We start from the raw sequence: 16618 nt of genomic DNA on the forward strand, positions 1-16618 counted from the left end.
TGCATTGCGGAGACAGTGGTGATGTACGGTATATATCATAATGGTACCGTTCAAAGCAACCATTCACACACACTCACATGGTGGTAAGCTACATTGTAGCCACACCTACCTTTTTGTCAGCAGCTGCTGATGACCAATCCACATGCCAGAAACTCATCTACCGTACAAGAGGCTCTTTCCAGGGAGGAATCTGTGATTCTGGGAGGCACAGAGCTCTCAGCTGGAAAGAAGGGTGCACACCTCCTAATTGCACCCCCTCCTTAAATGTGGTGATTGATTGCAGGCTGAAGGAAATACTGTTTCAAGCTCCAGTCTGACTGTGCTGCGCACATATCAGGCCGCTACTCAAAAGTGCCAGGATCATGTTGACTTAGGAGGAGGATGTGCTAGCAGACTTAGTGACTCATGCAGATTTTATAGCCTTGCAGTTTCAGGTGATGTCCCCGAATAACCCACGCTTTGATGTTTACTTTTGATTGAGTAGAATGTCGCGCATAAAAAAAGAAGAAGACAAAAAAGGCTCGCCAGGATGTGGAAAACCCCTTTAAAGGCACCCTTTCAGACTATTTAGGAAGACAAATCTTCGTATTAAGGCCATGAAAACTACACAGCACATGCATGTTACCAAGGGAACAAGTTGAGGTCCTCTAGTGCTAGAGCTTCATCCTGAAGGTGGTCCAAGAGAATCATACAAGGCCAGGTCCCTGCTGACATAGGTGACAAGGTGAGGGAGCAGACGCTCATGTCTGCAAAATATCTGGGAAAATTATGGTTACTAAGAGACCAGCAGCATCATAATTGCCTTCAAACATAAATTATGTTTCCAGATGTCTCTGTCCAGCTGTGTGGCTCATGCGTTTTCCTGTGTTTCTTTTATTTTAATTTTTTTGTCACAAAGACTGCGTTAGACTTGGGAACCATTGTTCAAACAACCAAGAACACTATAGGATTCTACAGTTTGTATAACCAACACTGGTAGAAATACATTGACGTAATCATTTTTCTGACCTCCTACATCATTGTTTAGTGATTTTGCCGTATTTTTAAACAGATTTTTTTTTGTTCCCCATCTGTCTAGATCAGACAGATGACAGAATATCAGTCAGGTTGAGTTAAACCTTGATATGTGCTTTATTGTTTTGAACAGAATGCCTCACCTTCATCTGTTATGTTCTAATATGCAAGATTTTATGGTTGACATTGGTTGGCCTAATTGTCCTCTCTCTGCTAGCTAATCACCAGTCCTCCACCTCTGTGGTTATCAGTTGATGTGAGGTGTTCATCATAACATGTTAGATATGTTTTTTGTACGAAGTGATGGGATTCATAATGACTCAACGCCCCCAACTTGGCTTCATTTGTCCAACAGACCCTGTTTCATAGGGGATCCGCTGCAACTTTGCTAGTTTTAACTTAATGTTTAACACACTATTTGTTTTAACCCTGGTTCCTAAAGACCCTTAAGTTACCAAAATAACAGCAGGGATTAACTTTAAAATGTAAAATTTGAGTGCAGTCTGGGCTACATACTCATGGGTCTTGGTTCGTTTGTTGTGAAACTTGGATTTAGGTAGCAAATCTCAGAATCTCAGAGTTTTCCTTCCCATGTAGATTAAATATTGCAAGCTTTTTGCAGTGATGTGCCATTAAAGTAGAAACAGATGATATTACTTGCGCTACATAGATGAATGTTGGATGAAGGACACAACGTAGTAGCCCAGAGCGACGTTCACAAAGTTACAACCTTTTCCCTGACTTTAGCTAGGAAAGAAGACCGGAGGAGATTTACTATCAATAGCAATTTAGCATTTGGAAGCAAATCACAAACTGTGGAGTCAAATAATTTAAGCAGTTTTAAAAGTCAGACGAGGTGGAAAAAAGTACTATATGCTTTTTTCCTCTACTTCATTGGAAAAATAGACATGCTGTTAACTTCAAAAAGGTAATCTTGTGTGTTTAACAAAACCAGAATGCTCCGTTCTTAAGTAAAATAGTTTGCGTCATATTTTAATTTGCTTTTCCCTACAATGTAAAACACCTGACTGAACTTCATTTAAGGAAGTGTTGCATACTTATGTTCCCCCATCTCCTTTTTTCTGAGCTGTTAGCTCCACATTATTATATTCTGCTCAGTCACCAACAGGGGGTGTCTTCTCTGGTTATATAAATTTGCTATAGATGGGAAAAAAAAGCTTTTTCACCTTTTTATTTATGAATCATACAAACACAGATAGAAGAAGCATAGAATAGAATAGGATAGAAATTTATTGACCCAAACTAGAAGCATGCAGGTTCAAACTAACATAAAAACAGAACAATAGAAATGAGGCTGTATGGACTTAGTCTGAAAGTCTAAGAGCTGTGCATGACAAAACTATCATGCACCACAAGTAGGGCAAATTTACAACATAAGAAAAATAATACTGTATAGTTATTAAATGCTCTGTTTAAAAGAAACGTGCAACAAATTAGAAAAAATTGTATGAAATTCATTTGAGTTGTGGCTTCATCTGAAGTAAAACAGGGGATGCAGCGATATTTGCATCACTGCAGGAAAATATGTTTAATGACATTTGTGTGATTGCTTCTTAAGATCCAACTACCCACTTCCTTTGCTAAAGACCACAGCACTCATGGCCTGACTGATGAACCACGTTTAAAACAGACGTTTCATCAGGGCAGACTGTAAATCCATCTGCAATCATGCGTCAGCTTACTATGTCGTAGATTAGAACAAATTAAGTCACAATTATACAGTGGTATAATATACTTTGTTAAATAAACAAAAAGTATGAGGATGTGAAGTTTTCATCTCATGAAAATTTGTGCGTAGGCCTAATTTGCATCATGCACCACAAGTAGGGTGGATGTTTTTCTCTACACCTCGTCTTTATGGTAAATGAATGAAGGTTTTCTTCTGGGCCTGTTATTAGCTTTGGCTGTTTAAGCTGTTTTTTCTGTTTATCTTAGTTGAAAGAAAAAAAAGAAATGACAAAACTATCAACCGAACAAAAACTGCCTCATTGCTCTGAGACTGAGCTGTTCTGTGCTGATTACTTTAAGGAAGATTTTACTGGCTCGCCTGCGCTCACTGGCTACTGAAGATTATATACAAAAACAGGTCTTGCGAGGCAGAAGCTCTTCTGTCGCACTTCCAATAATTTGCTTGTGAAAGGTCAGCGATGAAACCTGAAGATCAGCAGATTACCATCAGTCAGATGCATCACACACTATGTAAAAACAACATTGAGGTCTGGTGATCAGATGCAACATTTGACAAGTTGAATGTTGTGGGTTTTATGGACTTTCAGGGTAAGTCCATAAAACACACAAATCTACGCAATTTAGTAATTCAGACGGTGTAAATGAACGGTTCATTTGTCTGTTCTTGTCTCTATGAATGTAAGAAATTATATCTTAGCTTCATTTATTTTTTTTAGTCAATCAAGTTGTTTTACATTATGTTTTTTTTTTTAGATCACAATTAGTTATAATGAGAGGAACAACAATGCAAAGCAATACATTTTAATGTACAAACATAGGGAGAGACAATGTCTAATCCTTAAAACAAAAATGTTGTGTCTTTTTTTTTTGTTTTTGTTTTTTCACTGCAGGCTCTCTGCTTTTGTTTACTCCTGTGCAATGAAAAAAAAAAAAGTTCAGTTCCATGAACCATGGATGTGAGGAGTCGACTGAACAGTTCTGACAGGTCGGCATTCAAATCCAAATCCAATCTATTTGTAAAGCAAAATTAAAAACCAGCGAGTTTTCCCAGAGCATCATACAAAAATAGAATAAATAAGAGATAAAAGCAAGAAATAAAACAGACATTAAAACACTCATAAAACAGAGACAGCAAAAACGGCATGTTAACTCACACGAGTCAAATATTATTAAAAAAATATGCTTTTCTTAAAAAGAGACTCAGCCACAGTAGGAAATGTTTCCGCCTGGTTTTTGCGACAGCTAAAAGCGTCTGTGTGTTTCAGTTAAGAGACAACAGCAGCGATTTCAACCAGCTGACAACGGGAAAGGGATGCATGACTGACGCCGGCTGAAGTTCATAGCAATAGTCGAGACGGGTTGAGATGAAGGCGTGTTTTGTTCTCTCCAAGTCATGCCTCAACAAAACTGACTGAAGTTTTTCTGTTTGCCGCAAGTGGAAGAAACTTTTTGTTTTGTTTGTTGTTTTGCTAGACAGATCTGATCTGTTTGACAAAACCTTTTAGCCCGTGTCAGTCATTACTACCCGAATTTGATACGTGATGTTTGATGAATGGCCTGAGGAAAGCAAAATTAATAAGCAAGTTACCTCAGGTACATTTAGGTCTGAATATAGTAACGTTTGTTTTGGATTCACTGAAGCTTAAAAAATGTTGCGCTGTCCAAGCCTTGACGTTTTGAAGACAATTTAATGGATTGTTAGGAATACTATAAGACAGACGGTCCAAGGTGGACAGAAAATGTTCAGTACACTTAATTAACACTTGTTAATGAGTGCAGGTTCCCAATAAAAATAAATGCAACCATATTGTTTTATGACACTGGACATGCGAAATTCTGCTGTGACAATGTCCATTTGAGATTGAAAGGGTTGGATTTTTAATTTGGAGTTAAGGAAATGTCTACAATTTCCTCATTAAGGTTGTGATTACTTAAAATTGGTTGTAGGCAAAGTGCAACGTGCTCCACATCTAATATCTGTTTGCATTTATGGTGCATTGTTTGTGTCAACTCCTGGCAGATTAGTCATCTGAGCATTAGTTTCATTTTTTACTTTGCTTTTCACAATCATGTAGAGTCCTTTATCTTAGATTAAAAAGACAAGCACTGAATGTTTCTCCCACTGCCGGAAAACACAGTAAAGTTGTCGAAGTTGTAAAGTTTCTGGTGCAGATTCAGTACAAGCACTTTGGGTTTTGTGCTGTTATGGTGTAGATTGTTAAAGTGTGAGATGCTCCTTTAGAATAGCGGCACAGATGTGTGAAAATCTCGAGACAAAGCTAATTGTTTGACAGCTTTCCAGTCAACGTGAGATGAGGAAAAGAAGTACAAAACAGAAGAGAGTTGTAGGAATTATATTTTTGACCAATTTGCGTATTTTTGGGAACTTTTTTGGGGAAAAGAAACATGCACAGAGTCGTGGTTATTAATTTGGAAAAAAAGAGAGATATCTTAAACAGATAAACTTCATTGTGATTTTTCAGTATTTAGAAATCTACAAGAGTGTTACGTATTGTATCTATTTATCATCTTATTAATGTTAATTAAAAATAAAGGTGGACAAATCAACTTGGCTTAAAATCCACTCTAAAAGTAGCCTGGGATGTATTGATTAAAATGTATGAGCTGAAGTCAGGTTGAACACCCAGTGCAAGCCTCTTTTTTTCCTCCATCTTTTTTTTTCTGTCACACAGAAACGGGCTTCGTTTCTAGTCAGAGCTCAGCCCACGAAATAATGCGTCCGTCCGTTAAGTGCGTGGGTCGACTTTTCAGGCGCTGACTTATCTGTTACACAAAACTCAAACACGTGTAAATCATGAGTGATAATCTGAGACCTGAAAACAAACAACAACAACCCCCCCCCCCAAAATGTTAGATAAAGATGAAAAAACAAGCGTTTTTATGTGTGTGTGTGTGTGTGTGTGTGTGTGTGAGAGTGAAAGTTCTGTAAACTTTTGCATCGTTAATAAAATAGTTTCACATTTTTTGCTAATGAGTCTCCAACCTAATTTTCATATTAATTTGATATGTAAATCCTAAATGTGACTCTGATTTATTTATTTTTTCTTCTCTTGCTTCCAACATTCAGGCTTGTCTTCATTTCACCTTCTAACTGTTTTGAAGAGCAGAAAATCAATTAGATTTTTTTTTCCTTTTTCGTCCAAACACGACACGTACTGCGTAAATTATTGTTCCTTTTAGAATAATCACTTTTCAAGCATTATGAAACAAGGTGTAGTCATCCAGAGTCTTTCGGTGGTTAACATGTGAGACATGTTAGATCCCTGAGATGAGGGCATGTTGGTATTTGTCGAGAAATAAAAAAAAAAAGAGACACCAATGCTACATTATTTACGCCAACGAGTGACTCCTGAGCAACTTTCTCAGGCATTCATTCGATATTGTAAGGAGAGCAGCTACTGTTCATTCTGAACAGAAATGGGGATTTCTCAAAAGTGTTGCCGTGTGTGCATTCTTCCTCATACGCTTTGCACCATTAATATGTTTATGAGTCAGCTGAAAGGAGTGTGATATCAACGGCAGAACGATAACATGTAAGAAACGCTTTGGCTGAGATTTTTTTTTTTTTTTTTTCCAGAAATGCTTTGACAGAAAAAAATCTTGAGATTTCTCACATTTTTAATATCAACAATTGTATTTAGACTGTATTTATATAAAAAAAAACAGAACAAAGTGAAACACAGCACATCTAATTTCATAAAAGTCTAAACTGAACCCCTGAATATAAATGCTGTGACGTTTAGAGGTGCTTTTGGTTCAATTAACCAAACTAAAACCAGACTATTTCACTTGTCTGAGAAGAGTTTTTAATATTTATGGAGTGAATTTGCCTCCAGATTACCTCAAGAAGTTAATTTGAACAATGGATGTCTCCAGGTTTCCCGTTTTGTTCAGATTATTGTCTAAGAGGGGGTTTTTCTTTTTCTTTTGTCATCTCTTTTGCAGGGCAGAGAGACGATGAGGAGGCAGATTCACCTCAGCTCTGGAAGGCATGTTTCCACTGCCTTCGCCCATCATGACGAGCGCCGGGGAAACCACCTGGTCTGAGCTTTTCTGGTAGGAGTTTATATCTCTGAATTACTGTACTACCAGACCGGTCAGTGTCTTGAAACCAGACGGGTTTGTTTGGTAATAAGCTTGCCATATTTCCATTGTTTTTGAGTTTGTTGACTTGTGTGCATTTTTTTTTTAATTTTTCAAACAAATTTCATGACATGATACTCTTGATGTTATTTCATTCAGGTTCACTTTTTAGACAGTAGTACGTCACACTAGCCTGGCGGCTGCCTTCCTGCGCGTTTCCGCCGGATTCTCGTCTTACCTTCAGTTCGGTTTCCCAGGATGCATTTCATCCAGGCCAAACAGGAAAAGGAGCTGTGAACGATGACACTGATTTTTTAAATTGTTTTTATTTTTTAGTACTTATTTAGTATTGTAGGCTGCCATGGTTGTAGTTTGGCAGCAAGTGAACGAAGCCCTTCAGTTCATGTTGGCCACGTTTCCGAATAATGTGCAATTAATAGACGAATATGTAAGAGATTCTATTGCTGGCAAAAAATGACGGAGCCCTACTCTCCACATGCAGCCCACTCGGTTTCCAGTACGCTCAATAGTGTAGCTTCCTTCACATTTCAGCTGGCGTATTACATATTTCATGGCCTAACGTTTAGCGATAGGGTAAAATCAGTTGTTGTAAACAGTTAGCATTAATACAACTTAAAAGCGATAAAAAGTTTATAGACGCTAAGTAGCATCTGGGGAAATTGTAGCAAAAAATGTATAAAATGCTCAACGTAGGAAGTTATTGCAAGACTTAAAACATGCATAATAATATTAGCCTCCAGGGCTGTTTAGTGCACAAAACTGTGCATTAATTTGTAGTTCTGTGCACAAGCCGTGTCGGTGTGTGTGAGAAAGCATTATTTGTTTTCAAATAGTGCTATGAGTGAGATTGGTGCCCAACTTCGTGTTATTTTAGCTTGCCACAAAGTTCCAGTTTGCAGATGTTACAGCTTACAGTTGTCGAGTAATTCTAGAGAATCACTGCTTTGCTGAAGTGGATCATTTGTCGTTAGTAGATAACCAGATTAAAAACACAAGTGGAATTCGCTCCGTTTTTTTGCCTTTTTAGGAGCCACTTTGATCAGGAGCTCTTTGTTTATTTTACATGGTCTTATTCTATGTGGTTTTATTATGGGCGTCATTGTTTATTTGTGTATGCAATATATTTCATCAAACACCGGAAGTAAATCTGCAGCAGCGTTTCTTTGACATCCATTTTTACTTCATGATGATAATTATCGTCTGGGACCAGATGAATCTCTCCGACTACTGAAAGAGGGTATCAGATTTTTTAAAATATGTGGCTACTCTCTTCTTCGTTATTGTGCTTCGTTTTATTTTAACTTTTGAAACACAACACATGCACATGTATCCTGGGGTATTTCGTGTGCCTTTGTATATCATATATAAATAATCATTATTCTGTGGTCAAAAGTGGACAAAAATAATCTACCTGCTGTCAAGACTAAACTCTCTTAGGTTTTTAAAAATATATATTTTTGATGTCTTTTTTTAATCTTTCCTTTATTCAGAGAGTCTTACCTGTTTTTTTTTAGTATGATTTGATGGGCTGTCAATTAAAGATGAGGACTGTCTTCTCGTGGATTGTAAAAAAAATCTGCTCAAAGATCGTAGATGTCCATTTGAATGATCTGACCTTTCTCTGGAAGGGACATGCAGTCCAAAAAGCTAAAGGCGTCATTAGTAGACGGAAACATGACCTAGAGGAGCAGTTTCTCTGTATGCCTTCTCATGTCAAACTAATTAGTCGTTTGTTGACCCTTTACACTAAGGGTCAACAAATCTTGTTGATGATAAGACTGCGTGTGTTTGGTTTTTTTTTTCTGTTTATTTTTCTCCTGAGCCATTTATTTCATGATTTATTTCATGTCTGGATCAGTGAACACAATGGTGCCTCCAGGAATAAATTAAGTTTTCTGATTCGGTAAAAGGTTGAGGAAAAATCTGAGCCCACAGCAGCTGAGAATACTTTAGAAAGTTACAGAAGACGATTTGCTTTACATGCGACATGCTAAACTTGGCCGGCAGTGCATAACACAGCGGCCACCAACAAAGATGTTGTAAAAAGAAAAACGTCTCCAGAGCCAGTGTGAAATGATTATGACAAAGATTTACATCCCCATTAGTGCCTGTGAAGTGTTTTGCTAAAAAAAACCCAAACAAATAAAATAAAAAAGTCTCATCAGTGGTCTGGGTGTTGAGACACTACTAAGATATCTATTGTAGAGCATGAGTTGTTGTTTCTGTGCCCTCATGCCAAAATTGTAATAATTTCCCACAGATCCGTTTTTGTTGTTTCAAAAAAATCTTTCCTCTCAATGTGTTTATGCTCAAATAGCTGCATGGACAAATCTTTGAGAAAGGAGAGTTCACACTCCACCCTTTTTCTAAGTTTCCAACAAATAGCCACATTTATATTCAATATTTTACAATTAGAAGGGGGATTTTTGTACAGAAAATCCCCTTTCTTCTCTTTTTACGGCATCGGACAGTCTTAGATGATTTTTTTCCAGAGAACATATCATGATCCATATATGACTGTGCATTTCTGTTTTAGAGAGCAATGGCTCTGAAAGCTCTTTTAGTGTCAGAAACACATTTTAAGTGTTATACATTTGTCTTATTTTCTTAGAAATTGTAAAACATCTTGGTTTGAAAGACCTGATGATATTTAATCCTAGTTGTCGTATTCCAGTTCTCCAAGACTGATGCTTGTTTATAAGTCCCTGCTCCAACACATTGAATTTATATGACTGAATTTATTCTTAATTTTATACTACTTTCCAGTTATTATTCTGTCACACTGATCATACATAATCAATTTCTGATTTAGGAATCAAGCTACTTAAAAGTCGAAATTCCAGAAAAACTTTAGAAAAGGCCATAACTCCAGTCGTACAGACCTTTAGACTTCCATCACTCTCCTCTGGTAGCTGTTGTTTACGTCAGCTGGTTTCCTTGACAGGCAGCGACGGACGCCTTAGCAACCGAGAGTAATCAGCCGAAGTGGAGTTCATCCATACATCAAAGTCCAAAATGTCAATATGTGTCATTGCGTCAGAGAAAAAAAAAACAGCTTGCGTCGCCACTGGAGCCACTTTACTGCCTCGGTGTCGGTATTTAAGGAAGTCCTCACACTTGGGCACACAGTGGCGACAGAATCAAAACCAAGAAACCCAGCGACAGGCTGCTAATAAAACAAGATGTACAGCCAGGTCTCGCAGAGGAGCAAAGCTCCGAGGTATAGCTCACATGTCCCTCATAAACCTGTCTGGACCCATGCAAGCCGATTCAGAAATTACAACCGGCTTATGGCTTAATTAATATCAATTCACCGCAATTATGTAGTTGATAACTTGTGATAAGAGCAACTTGTTTTTTCCTAATGCTTCAAGGAATGTCAGACAGGATTTAAAATATGGTGCATTTTATCCTCTAACTTGTGTATGCTGGTAAGTTAAGAAGTGTGTGTGCCTAAGGTCAAATGTAAACTCATTACAGCAAAAAAAAAAGGAACAAGTAGTTCAGAATGTTTTATGAGCAGAGTAAATATTTGACTTGGAGCAATCAGCAGCATCACACCTGACCACAGGGATACTAATATCTTTTAAGCTTTAGTAAAAATGTATATTTAAATCAGCTTTGCAACATCTGCTTAATGGCCTATGAACAGAGCCTTTCACATCTGGCTACATTGCAACCACAAAATCCAATATATTTAAGTCTTTCAACTTGTTTTTGTAAATGGAGTCCACCTGTTAGAGTAATTTATTAAGTTTAAATCCAGAGGAACGCAACAGACGTGAACGAACAGCGTCACGCCAATAAGTGAGCACAGCAGACAAGTCGGGGAGAAAGTTGTGGATAAATAAAGAACAGTCAGGTTGCAAAATGTACCTCAAGTTCTGAACGTCTCACACAGCACTGTCAAATCCATCGTCTGTAAGAAGAAAAGGGCACAACTGCAAGAAGAAGCAGGACAAAGACACCTAAGCAGGCCATGCGAGGGGAGGATTAGTCAGAGAGGCAGCCGAGAGGCCCACGGTAACTCCAGAGAATCTGCTGACTACACAACTATTAGTCATGCACTTTACAAACCTGGCCTCCACAGGAACCAATACATTCATTCCCAGCGTGGTATTTCTCCTTTCATCGTTGATAAAAGTGTTTGGAGCTCTGCCCCTTCATCAGTCGGTGTGCTTGTAATTCCAGAATGGAATCAATCAATCGGGTTTATCTGTACAAAAAAAGCAACAACGCAGTTCAAAACGCAAAGATACAAAATCGTAGAATACAGAGTGAACAATTGAAGCAATACATTTTGCCAAGTGCCGACATTTCCTATCAAAATGTTGGTCAGCTTTTATTTATGATGTTTCTAAAGCAACTGTAATCAGGTGGGGTCGCAGTCTAGATTTAAAGGAACTCAGAGTTTCGGCTGTTTTGCTCTACATTTGTGGTTTGTAGAAGGTGAATGCTGCTTCTCCATGTTTGGTGCTCTGGTCGGATGAAATCAAAACAAAACAAATTTAGAATTTTACTCGGAGAGAGAAAAGGCATAACGCAACACCTAACCCTGAGGAGAAAATCTCTGGAGTGAAACGTGGTGGCGGTATATGTCTGGAGCTATACTGGAATGGTTCACATCAAAGATCCGTGTGTCCCAGTCAAAGTCCAGGCTTTAATCCAGTGAAAAAACTGTTGCAATCCCGAATGTTGGTGACCGCAGGCACTCCCAATCTCACTAAGCTAGACGTATTCCATAAAGTGTTTGTTTTTAGACTCCATGCCACTAGTAAAGCACCTTGTTTCCTCCTGAGCTACCAAAGTGCTCAGGATTACATCTTTAGACAACATCTTCCTTGACATTTAGCTCCGGGTTTCAGCAGTCACTCTCTCCCCACCCATTTTAGAAAGCCCTTCAATTCAAAACAGAGCTGCAAAATAGGTCAAAGGAAGGGAAATGCTGAAAACAAATTAGAGGAAAAGTTGTTAGAGGAACTTCGATTTTAGGGCAGGAGACAAATGGAAAGTTTTTTTGTTTCTTTTTTTCTGAAAATGGGATTGCTGGGCACAGCACTGCATAGTGTCAACTTGTGGCCAGCTGTTACTGCTGTTGGATTGGTGGGTTATTATAGAAAGTAGAGGCAGCTGTTGAGACACGTGTCTGTTCTGGCCTGGGAGGAATATTCAAGATGGTCCTTTTTACCAAAATAATACAGACTGCAGACACGAGTCTCGATGGCTCGGCCGGTCGTTTCAGACCAAAGTATTTTAGACGAAATTAAACGCAGACCCGCAAGATGCAACTCAATTATATTCCCTTCGGCGCCTGTGCGTGAGAGCATGTGCAGCTCGACAGCTCTGGGTAATCTTTTACAAACACACACATTAGTTTCCATCCTCTTAGAAAACTCTAAAAAAAAAAAATTCACATTTGCTCCTCGGAAGATGTTTGGAAGCATAACCCAACACTTTCTCCACGTCAACTTTTAACCCTCAAATTTAAATGACTCGGGGTTTTCGGTTCTTGCAGTTTGTCCCCGAAGGAGGCTGGTTTCCTCACAATTTAACTTTGTAAACATACTCATATCCCCACAAGATGAGCAATAAAAAGTTACACACAAACCAGGCACAAAGGCCACAGATGTTAATTTTCCCCTCTAAAATGTTGTGTGCAGGAGTACCTCTGTTCTTTCCCTTGTTTTGACAGCTGTGTGGGTATGCGTGTGTGTGCATGAGGGTGTGTGTATATTTGCAGGAAAAGATCCCAATTAGTGTTAAATGTCCCAGCTCCCTGGCTTGGGTCCTTAGCTGTGCGATGCTATCTTCACCTTCATTTCTCTCTTTGTCGAATAAGAACGATCTGATCAGATGTTTCCATCAAGTGGAAAATAAATCATCTCAATCTGACAAATGGTCATCAGCGGTCAACCAGGTAGAGAGAAATTACCTTGCACCATTGCCTGGTTCTTCATGAATGATTAGAAAATGTGTGGCTCTGATGCTTTTAAGGTAAATTTAAGAAACTACCTAATACTTGCTAGAGGCAAAGACGACTTATATCTTGGAACAAGGATTTCCTACATTGGAAGTGTGATTCGTACGTATGAATCGGGATTTTTTTTTTTGTCCTTAATAGTGATTCAACTGGTTTGGGACATTTAAGATTAGAAATTTGCTGATGCGGAGTAACAATCTCATATTTCAGCCAGTTTAATAAAAATCAATGCAGTGTGTACGTTTTAAAACTCTGTATCTTTGAAGCACAGTTCATCGGTATCACAGTACTGTAATGAACATATCCATCCCTTTAAATCCTATTGTGTCTCTTTAAGTGGCAACAATTGGGCCGAGCTTTAAGCCTAAATGTGAAACAGATCTTTATAACATTTTCACAGCTTTTCAGTAGAACTATTAAAAAAAAAAAACGAGCAAAAAAAAGATCTGAAAGTCTGGTTCCTATCAAGCAAAATATAAAACACGAGAGACGGCTGGTATTGATTATTTTTCTTTATTTGATCACAGAAGATCAGTAAGTCAGTTTGAAATGATTTGTGATTTCTGCTCCCTTCCAGAGAACAAATCTCAAGTAGCCTAATAGCACGCTTTTGCAAACTGCCTTTTGAAACAAATTCGAATCATACTAGTTTCTAATCTAGCATAACTTTACGTCCGGTTAATAAAAAGCGTTGATTAAAATGATTAATGAATGCTCTCATTTAAATATTCGGCCAAATAACTTGAAGCTTCAAAACACAACTAAGATTTTTGAAAACCCACATGGAAAAATGTTGTTGTGTGGAAAATGGCTCGTCGGGATGGTGATGTATCTGCTGCACTTTTTCTTTATCATCACCTTTGATCCTCACCCAATTTATACAAGTTGTGTTAAGTACACCTAAACCTACTTACTGCTGATGAAGGTTTTTTTTGCCTTATCCAAAGTGACAGCAAGATAAAGTATCTACTTATCCATCAATCAGATTTCATTCATTTCACTAATAATGGCCTGACCGAATTAATCGCACAGCCTCTGATCTTTGACCAGTATGTAATTTGTATGCACACACTCGACTTTTGTCAATTGTTAAAGTGGCAAAGCCTGTAAAGGTTCATTATGACGGCTGTTTCACACAAAGGCATGACGTTCTCATGCAAATATATGGCGCAGATAATTGGAGATGAATTTTGTTTTAGAGCTGTTGTCATTCATTTTGAAAAATACTTTTATGTTTCAAAAGATAGGAAGCGTATTACTTGTCTTATTATTTGAATTGAAGCTCTCAATATCAGGGCATCGTACATTGCTTTATGCTAGACTGCAGTGGTTACCAAAATTTATCTCACTATCTCATTTCCACCACCAACTGAAATCACTTCGACCAGCATTTCTCTTTTGGCATGTACTTCTACACAAGCGAGCCTCGTAAGAGTTTTGCTTTTTCTAGTCTGATTGACGTCTTAAAATTAAGTTTGTTCTTTTTGGGAAAGTTTAGTTGTAAAGCATGACCTTTCTTCTGCTTTTTGTTTCTTTCATCATTCATTCAGTCATAGTCTCCTGCTTATCTGATTTTGGAAGATGCCATGTTCAGACAGGAAAACTAGAAATCCCTCTCCTTGTTGACACTGCAGCTATTTGCGGCGGGTGTATCTTCATCGGTGTAGACAGGGCGTCTGCATAGCACAAAATGAGATTATTTAATGTTATTTTCAGACCATTTCAGTTAAATCTGATTAATGCTTGCGTATTTTCTGTAACATTGGTGCGTATGTGGCATGTACTCAATATCTTTAAGTTACAACAGAGTTGATTTTCACATGTCCAAACGATATGTGGGAGCTTGGTTGGAACATGTTATGCGTACTGATGTGCTGAAAGCTAATTTCAGAGCATTATTTGCTTGAAGCACAGCAAATAATAGATATTAGATATTCAGGTGAAGCACAAAGATAATACAAATATTTTTTTTAAAATAGCATGATGGCGCTATAATGCCTCGATTCAACTGAGCGGTACCGCGGCGGGTTATGTTTCGGAATGCTATTTTGTCTGTTTCTCATGTAAAAGCAGAAACTAGTCGTTGCAGTATGACACCGCATCAAGTGTTTGGGTTTAACCCCGCCTGTGACGTGAGAGTCCACTTCAGCTTTTCTGGGGGCCCCAACAAAAGCCAGTTCCCTCTAAGCAGATATTACTCAGCTGGATTTCCTGACCGGTGACCGTGAAAGACAAACTTTCTAACTAGACTTTCAGACAGCATAGGCTAGCATCCACCCCTACAGTAGCTTTGATGGCAACATAATCCCAACATTAATCATTTTTCTGCGTGTAAAATCATTCATAACATGGAATATTTTGCACATAACAAAATTTGAGTACTCTTGAATGAAATACTTTTGAATCGTGTCAGACCGTTGCGAATGCTTTCTTTTCTAACCCAACCTTAAGGAAACACATGTGGGGGAAAAAAAAACATATTTAATGACTCAACCAGAGTATAAGCTGAGAACAGCCGTGCTCTCCCTGTCCAGTCATTGCTAAGCTATTAAAACTCTTAGCCAAGAAGGCCTTTAAGCTGAATGTGTAGGCAGCGATGTTTTTATGAAGTGTGAAGTGAAAAGTTAAAGGCTTTTAAACTTTTCTCTTTTCATAATACTAATAATAATAATAATAAATACTCTAGCAAGGAAGGAAACGCATGGGGAAAAATGTAGTATAGCAAAACAAGTGTGAATCTCTGTCTCTGTTGGGTGCCCACATTTAATCAGTCCCAAGCTTTTAAGGCATCTTGTTGCTTCCTTTCTAATAAATGAACTGTGGAGTGTTTAAAGCAGCTGTCAGGGAGCTAAATGCAGATCCACTTTATCAAACCGGGATGACAGAGCACCGAGTCATCTGTCAGACTGGTTAATCTGGTGCTGTCTGCTCAGTAGAATAATCTTTGTTACACCTACTTGTCCCGGGGGGGAGGAAAAAAAGTCAGTGGATTGAATAGACATCCCTGTTTTTTCTCCTTCTTTCATATCTCTGTTTACTCTTGAGGAGAAAATGATTGCGCTTTTGTTGCCGCAAGTTGAAGCATTTTGCACTTCGGGGCCTTTTCAGCAATGTGCGCTGATGATTCATGTCACGAACGGCCGAATTTAAAAGTGAGCTGCTGTTCTTTGATGTTAATGCAAAAGCTGGGAGTAAAATGAAAAAAAAAAAAAAAAAAAACATTTTACACATTGAGATTAAGTAAGAGTGAAACACAGTGATACGCTTCTTACCAAAAGGGCAGCAAGCTAATTCATCTCCCCAGCTCTCAGCAGAATGATTAACACCATGTCTGAGCCCGGGAATATCCTTCTGCCTGGGCTGCGATCAGTGCAGAGGATACAGAAAGGAGCAAGGCAGGGTTAATAATTGAAGACTGTAATTTATCTTTCTGCACTTGTTTTTAGCTTTTCAGGCAAAGTGTCTGCCGGCAGTACTCGTAAAACGACTAAACACATTTATCCTCTGCAGGAAAGCCTATCAGTTATTCGACAAGCGGAGGCCTTTGTCTAGATAATGAAGGCAGCACATGGTATTATGCGAGGGCTTTCATTTTCAATAACTTCCATTACTTTGTAAGTCTGAAATGGCAGCTATAGAGCTAATCAGCATCTTTCTACAGGGACTCTTTAGTGCCCAAAATATGTGAATTTGTATTCTCATATAACACTCTTCCTCCTCTTCTTACTGAAAACATCCAGAGAGGTTATTGACGGTCAGTGCCGGGGCTAGAACATTCCAAGGTAACAT

At 38.4% G+C, this 16618-nt stretch overlaps 1 long non-coding RNA gene across 4 annotated transcripts in view; it reads left to right on the forward strand.

Moving 5' to 3' along the window:
- The window catches only part of LOC111606623, a 117178-nt gene that overhangs the window by 71820 nt on the left and 28740 nt on the right, over positions 1–16618 (forward strand). For all 4 annotated transcript variants that reach the window (XR_002752163.1, XR_002752162.1, XR_002752161.1 and 1 more), the window contains one exon: positions 6691–6801. This is a non-coding gene — a long non-coding RNA (uncharacterized LOC111606623). The remainder of the gene's footprint in view (positions 1–6690; positions 6802–16618) is intronic.

This window comes from Xiphophorus maculatus, chromosome 22 (assembly GCF_002775205.1).
Source record: "Xiphophorus maculatus strain JP 163 A chromosome 22, X_maculatus-5.0-male, whole genome shotgun sequence".
In the NCBI taxonomy this organism is placed as follows: Eukaryota; Metazoa; Chordata; class Actinopteri; order Cyprinodontiformes; family Poeciliidae; genus Xiphophorus; species Xiphophorus maculatus.